The 8112-nt window shown below is 46.4% G+C and overlaps 1 protein-coding gene across 9 annotated transcripts in view; it reads right to left on the bottom strand.

Annotated features, from left to right (window-relative positions):
- The window catches only part of ENDOV (endonuclease V), a 187367-nt gene that overhangs the window by 136430 nt on the left and 42825 nt on the right, over positions 1-8112 (bottom strand). The window lies entirely within an intron of this gene.

Below are 8112 nucleotides of genomic sequence, written 5' to 3'. Positions count from 1 at the left end.
CTATTTCTTTTCTGTAGTGCCCCGTTCCTTATACTGAGCTGCAGCATCCACCCACCTGTCTGCACACAGGGAGACAGCCCCCATGCCCCCTGGGTCTGCCTTCATGTCTCTCCTGCAGCACCTGGCTGACCTGCTCTACGGTCACACTCCTCCCACCCCAGAAGCCCCCCAGGGAGCAGCATAGGAGTGTAGACCAACCCCTGGAGGGTCCAGGGAATGTATCACCCCACCCCCATCCTTGCTCCAGGAAGCTGGGGCTTGTGCATCAGCTGTGGGCCCCCAGGGTAGAAGCAGCACAATTCAAGGAGTCCCAACCTGCTCCATCTCCTTGTCTGCTCCCCATAAGGCTCCCAGCGAGTGGGCCTGTCCGCAGCAGCCCCCTCTCTGCAGACCTCCAAGGAGCACAAAGCCACATGGGCTCTGGGAAGTTAACTACTTGCTGCAATGAGGAAACAAGAGAGGATAAAAGTGGTGGCTGGGGGGAAGTTACAAAGGTTCTGGAATTCTTTGAAAGGCCTGTGGTTCTGAGCTCAGGGCTTGGCTTCTTTGTAGGAACCAGATGCCCTTCGGAAGAGGCTGGAATGTTCAGCCCAGCCAACGAGGGGCCGTCCCTGGGATGGAGTCAGCCAGCACTGCTGCCTTGACCTTAGCAGAACTGCTAAGGAGAATGGGAAAGGAGATTCTTTCCCATTCACAGCCGGTGGTGCCCATCGGCTAGCTTTGCCAGGGGCCCAGACCCTCACGACTCTCCACAGTCCACCTCTGGAGGTGCCCCGGCAGTGCTGCTATCCTCCAGGGGCCATTGACATCCACACTGTGCATCATGCTCTGTGCTTAACTCATTCCTACGCTTCATCTCACGTCATCCCAATGGCCACCCTGATGATAACACTGATTTTGCAGATGAGGAGCTGGTGGGGAGGCCGGGTGACCTGCTGAGCTCATGAGTGGCAGGGCGGGCGATCAGACTGCAAAGCCCCTGTCTTTCCACACTAGCTATCAGGTTCCGAGTTCATCTGCAGGGGTCAGCAGCTGGCAGGCCACCTCCTCACAGAGGACCTAGTCCCAATCTGAGCCCGTGAATCTCTGGCCAGACCTGCTCTTCCCTCGCACTTTGCTGCTCTGTCATCCTTGACCCCTCAGGTTCTCATGCACCCACGTGTGATGCACGTGGTAAGTCCCTGTGGCCTCAGGTTCCCGAGATGCCCCTCCTCACGGAAGCAGAGCCTCCCTCCTCTCCTGACATTCAAATAAATTGTTTCTAACAGTCTGATCCCTAAAAACTGAAAATCCTTTCATTTCTTGGTTTCCCCATGAAGCACACTTGCATTTCCTGAGACTCACATGGTCACTCAAGGAAGTGGACAGTGGTCTTTAGGGCCATGGTTTTCCCCAGCATAGGAAGACAGGGTGGGACCAGCTGGTCTCTGCAGTCCCTTTGGGCTCTCCCTCGAGCCTAGGAGGCAACCTCCCCAATCCGTGGGGACCAGCAAGGCCCTCTGTGCAGGACGTCTGACCTACCTGCTCCTAGACCCTTGCTCACACAGGACCCCTCTGCCCCCTGCCCCACCAGCAGTCCAGCAGCCATGGGATCTGCCCTCACCAGACTTCTCAATGTTAACTGCCCTCTCAGGGTCCCTGTTCAGGCTACATGAGTTCATATTTCTGATCATTGTTGGTGGACCTGGGTCACACTTTCTCCCCAGAATCTCTTAGCTACCATATAAATCAGGGTGCATGTAGGTACTTGGGGTGGGGTCCACAGGCCCTGAGCCCACTGTCATGACCTGGACTCATCAGTCTCCCTTTGGGGACAGGGGCAGAGAAGTATATTAAGGAAATGAAGAACCACAACTGACCCTTTAGAAAAACGTACACACAGGAGATCAGCCAAGATGGCGGAGTAGAAGGACTCTGAGCTCACCTCTTACAAGCACATCAAAATCACAACTATTTGCAGAACAATCATCAATGAAAAAGACCTACCAGAAAAGATTTTCTACAAATGAAGACATAAAGAAGGAACCTCAACGAGATGGGTAGGAGGGGCAGACGCTCAATAAAGTCAAGTCCCATAACCCTGGGTGGGCAACCCACAGACTGGAGAATAATTATGTTGCAGAGGTTCCCCGACAGGAGTGAGAGGTCTGAGCCCCACATCAGGCTCCCCAGCCTGGACGTCCTGCACCAGGAAGATGAGCCCCCAGAACCATTGGCTTTGAAAGCCAGCAGGGCTTAATTTCAGGAGTCCCATAGGACTGGGGGGAGAAAGAGACTTCACTCTTAAACGGTGCGCACAAAATCTCACATGCTCCAGGACCCAGGGAAGAAGCAGTAATTTGATAGGAGCCTGGGCCAGACCTGCTAGTCTTGGAGAGTCTCTTGGAGAGGTGAGGGTCGGGGGGTGGCTCACCCTGGGGACATAGACTCTGGTGAGAGCCATTCTTGGGAGCTTCTTCTACCGCGTGGACACTGGTGCTGGTAGGCACCATTGTGTGGGATCCTCCCTCTAGCTCATCAAGGCTGAGACCTGGCGCTACCTAACAACCTGTAGGCACCAGTGCTGAGATGCCTCAGGCCAAGCAACTAACTGACACAGCCCCACCCATCAGCAGACAAGCTGCCTAAAGACCTCTTGAGCCCACAGCCACCCCAGACACCGCCCTGCCCACCAGAGGGCCCAGGACCCAGCCCCACCCACCAGTGGGCAGGCACCAGACACAAGAAAACCACAATCCCACAGCCTATGGATACAGCCTGCCCACCAGCAGGCTAGACCCTGCCCTGGAACCAGCTGGGTCCCAGTCCTGCCCACTATCAGGCCAACACAAGCTTCAGGACAGCCTGGACCCTGTACCCAACTGTTTCAAGAACCGCCCCTCCCCACCCCAACAGTGATGTGACACCAGCTCTGGGATCCCTGAGCCAAGCAACTAGACTCCGGGACCTGGCTCTGATCACTAGTACGCAGGCACTAAACCCAGGGTTAATACCTATCCTTCTCAAATTATTCCAAAAAATTGCAAAGGAAAAAACACTTCTGAACTCATTCTAGGAGGCCAGCATCACCCTGATACCAAATAACAGACAAATATATCACAAAAAAAGAAAACTACAGGCCAATATTACTGGTGAACATAGATGTAAAAACTCTCAACAAAGTATTAGCAAACCAAATCCAACAATACATTATAAGGATCTTACACCATGATCAAGTGGGATTTATCCCAGGGATGCAAGATTTTTCAATATCAGCAAATCAATCAATATGATACACCACATTAACAAATTGAAGAATACAAGCCATATGATCATCTAGATAGATGCAGAAAAAGCTTTCTGACAAAATGCAACACGTATTTATGATTAAAAAAAAAAACTCCAGAAAGTGGGCATGGAGGGAACATACCTCAACATAATAAAGGCCATGTATGACAAACCCACAGCCAACATCATACTCAACAGTGAAAAGTTGAAAGCATTTCCTCTAAGATCAGGAACAAGACAAGGATGCCCACTCTCATCACTTTTTTGGGGGGCAGGTGGGGGGCAAGCCATGTGGCTTGTGGGATCTTAGTTCCCTGACCAGAGATTGAAGCTGGGCCCTCAGCAGTGAAAGCACAGAGCTCTAACCATTGGACTGCCAGGGAATTCCCTCTCATCATTTTTATTCAACATAGCATTGGAAGCCCTAGCCACAGCAATCAGAGAAGAAAAAGAAATAAAAGGAGTCCAAATTGGAAAGGAAGAAGTAAAACTGTCACTGTTTGCAGATGACATGATACTACATATAGAAAATCCTAAAGATGACACTAGAAAACTACTAGAGCTCATCAATACAATACAATACTGAATACAGTAAAATAGTAGAATACAAAATTTATATACAGAAATCTGTTGCATTTGTATACACTAACAAGGAACTATTAGAAAAAGAAATTAAGAAAACAATTTCATTTACCATTGCATCAAAAAGAATAAGATACCTAGGGGACTTCCCTGGTGGCGCAGTGGTTAAGAATCTGCCTGCCAATGCAGGGGACACGGGTTCGATCCCTGGTCTGGGAAGACCCCACATGCTGTGGAGCAACTAAGCCTGTGTGTCACAACTACTGAGCCTGCGTTTTAGAGACTGTGAGCCACAACTACTGAGCCCTCGTGCCACAACTACTGAAGGCCACGTGCCTAGAGCCCGTGCTCTGCAACAAGACAAGACACTGCGATGAGAAGCCCGCGCACCACAACGAAGAGTAGCCCCCACTTGCCGCAACTAGAGAACGCCTGCACACAGGAATGAAGACCAAACGCAGCCAAAAATAAACAAACCAAAAAAAAGTATAAGATAGCTAGGAGTAAACTTACCTAAGGAGGTAAAAGACCTGTACTCAGAAAACTATAAGACACTGATGAAAGAAACTGAAAACAACACAACCAGATGGAAAGATATACCGTGTTCTTGGATTGGAAGGATCAATATTGTTAAAATGATCATACTACCCAAGGCAATCTACAGATTCAATGCAATCGCCATCAAGTTACCAATGGCATTTTTCACAGAACTAGAAAAAACAATTTTAAAATTTGTACGGTAACACAAAAGATCCTAAATAACCAAAACAATCTTGAGAAAGAAGAACAGAGATGGAGTCTCTGATTATTCTTCAGTATAATCTGAAGTCTCCCTGACTTCAGATTATACTACAAAGCTACAGTAATCAAAACAGAATGGTACTGGCATAAAAACAGCCATACAAATCAATGGAACAGGATAGAAAGCCCAGAAATAAACACTTATGGTCAATTAATCTATGACAAAGGAGATAGGAACATACAATGGAGAAAAGACAGTCTCTTCAATAAGTGGTGCTGGGAAAACTGGACAGCTACATGTAAAAGAATAAAATTAGAACATTCTCTAACACCATATACAAAAATAAACTCAAAATGTATTACAGACCTAAATGTAAGACCAGAAACCATAAAACTCCTAGAGGAAAACATAGGCAGAACATTCTTTGACCTAAATTGTAGCAATATTTTTTTGGATCTGTCTCCTAAGGCAAAGGCAATAAAGGCAAAAATAAACAAATGGGACCTAATTTAACTTAAAAGCTTTTGCACAGCAAAGGAAATCATCAACAAAATGAAAAGACAATCTACTGAAGGGGAGAAATTATTTGCAAATGGTATGACCAATAAGAGGTTAATATCCAAAGTATACAGACAGCTTATACAACTCAACATCAAAAACACAAACAACCTGAATGAAAAATGGGCAGAAGGGACTTCCCTAGTGGTCCAGTGGTTAAGACTGCACTTCCACTGCAGGGGGCATGGGTTTGATCCGTGGTCAGGGAACTAAGATCCCACATGCCATGCGACGAAAAAAAAAAAAAGGGCAGAAGACCCAAATAGACATTTTTCCAAAGAGCACATGCAGATGGCCAACAGACACATGACAAGATGTTCAACAGTGCTAATCATCAGGGAAATGCAAATCAAAACTGCAATGAGATATCATTTCACACCTGTCAGAATGGCTGTCATCAAAAAAGACACAAATAACAAACGTTGACGAGATGTGGAGAAAAGGGAACCCTCATACACTGTTGGTAGGAAAGTGAATTAGTGCAGCCACTGTGGAAAACAGTATGGAGGTCTCTCAGAAAACTAAAAATAGAACTACCATATGACCCAGCAATTCCACTCCTGGTATATATCCAAAAAAACCCCAAAAACACTAATTCGAAAAGATATGTACACCCCAATGTTCATAGCAGCATTATATATAATTGCCAAGACAAGACACGGAAGTAACCTAAGTGTCTATCAACAGATGAATGGATAAAGTAGACGTGGCGTGTATATAAATGTATATGTATACTACTCAGCCATAAAAAAAGAATGAAATTTTGCCATTTGCAACAACATGGGTGGACCTGGAGGGCATTATGCCAAGTGAAGTGAGAAAGACAAATACTCTATGATATCACTTATATGTGGAATCTAAAAAATACAATAAACTAGTGAATATAACAAAAAAGAAGCAGACTCACAGATATAGAGAACAAACTAGGGACTTCCCTGGTGGTCCAGTGGCTAAGACTCCATGCTCCCAGTGGAGGGGGCCCAGGTTCAATCCCTGGTCAGGGAACTGGATCCCACATACTGCAACTAAAAGCCCGCATGCCGCAACTAAAGATCCCGCATGCCGCAACTAAAGATCCCGCATGCCACAACTAAAAGATTCCACAACTAAAAGATTCCACATGCTGCAACTAAGACCTGGCGCAGCCAAATAAATAAATAAATAATTTTTTTAAAAAGAGAGAGAGAGAACAAACTAGTGGTTACCTGTGGGTAGAGGGAAGGGGGAGGGGCAAACGTGGGGTAGGGGATTAAGAGGTACAAACTACTATGTACAAAATAAGCTACAAGGATATATTGTACAGCACAGGGAATATAGCCAATATTTGATAATAACTATAAATAGAGTATAACCTTTAAGAAATGTGAATCGCTATATTGTACAACTGTAACTTATACAATATTGTACATCGACTATATTCCAGTTTTAAAAAAAGAGAAATAAAGAAAAACGTACATTCATGCATTCATTCACTTATCGAGGACCTGTTTCCTGAGCACCTACCATGAGCAAGTACTTGGGGCCAGGTGCCCGGTGGGTGGTCTGAGGGGCGGAAGAAGAAGGCTCAGCTCAGGCACCTGGGCCAGCTTCAGGCTTAGAAACACCGAAGGCAAATGGTGCCAGAGGATGGGGGAGGGGGAGGAGGGCGGGTGTGAGCTTGCATGCTTGCGTGCCTACAAGGCATTGCTAAGGAAGCCGTCTGTCTGCTGTTTGATTTCTGCGCTTCTCAATTCAGGCCAAGGTGGGGGGCCATCTGCTAAAGTGGACACAGAGAAAACATTTTCGCTATGTAGAAAACTGGCTTCTGAGGGGAGGCTGTGTGCCCAGCATAGAACCAGCCTGCAGAGGAGGTGCTAGAGGCAGCGGGCAGGGCTGGGTGCAGGGAGGGAGGGCTGGAGACACACCCCTGCTCCTGCCCCATCCTTGGGAGGCCTCAGGCCTGCCAGTGTCTCCAATGCATCAAGCCCCTGCCTAAAACTTCCACGTCTTTGCATGGGACTTGCATGGGAGGAGGGCGCCCCTCATTTTTTGTGTGTGTGTGTGTGGTTTTTTTTTTTTTTTTTTGCGGTACGCGGGCCTCTCACTGTTGTGGCCTCTCCCGTTGCAGAGCACAGGCTCCGGACGCGCAGGCTCAGCGGCCATGGCTCACGGGCCCAGCCGCTCCGCTGCATGTGGAATCTTTCCGAACCGGGGCATGAACCCGTGTACCCTGCATTGGCAGGCAGACTCTCAACCACTGCGCCACCAGGGAAGCCCTCCCTTCATTCTTAATACCTTCATTAAGATATAATTCACATACCATAAAATTTACTCATTTAAAGTGTACAGCTCAATGGCTTTTGGTATATTACTAGTTTTAAAAAATTGTGGTAAGTATATATAACATAAAATGTACCACTTTAACCATTTTTAAGTGTACAGTTCATTGGTATTGATTATATTCATAATGTTGTGCAAGTATCACCACTATTTCTAAAACTTTTTCTTCACCCCAAACAGAAACTCTGTACCCATTAAACATTAACTCCCTACCCCCTTCCCCAACCCCTGGTAACTCTAATCTACTTTCTGTCTCTCAAAATTTACCTATCCTAGGGACCTCATTTAAGTGAATCATACAGTATTTGTCCTTTTGTGTCAGGTTTCTTTCACTTAGCATAATGTTTTCAAGGTTCCTCCATCTTGTAGCTTGTGTCAGAATGCCATTCCTTTATGGCTGAATAATATTCCACTGTATGGATAGACCACATTTATTTATCCATTCACCTGTTGATGGACACTTGAGTTGTTTCCACCTTTTTGTGAATAGTGTTGCTAAGAATATGGGTGTGCAAGTATCTGTTTTAGTCCTTACTTTCAATCCTTTTGTGTATATACCTAGGAGTAGAATCATATGGTAATTCTATGTATAGGTGTTGAGGAACTGTCACACAGTTTTCTACAGTGGCTGCACCATTTTACAT

The sequence above is a fragment of the Globicephala melas genome, chromosome 20, assembly GCF_963455315.2.
Source record: "Globicephala melas chromosome 20, mGloMel1.2, whole genome shotgun sequence".
In the NCBI taxonomy this organism is placed as follows: Eukaryota; Metazoa; Chordata; class Mammalia; order Artiodactyla; family Delphinidae; genus Globicephala; species Globicephala melas.
Note: the sequence above shows the minus strand (reverse complement) of the source record. Positions and strands in the feature narration are given on the sequence as shown.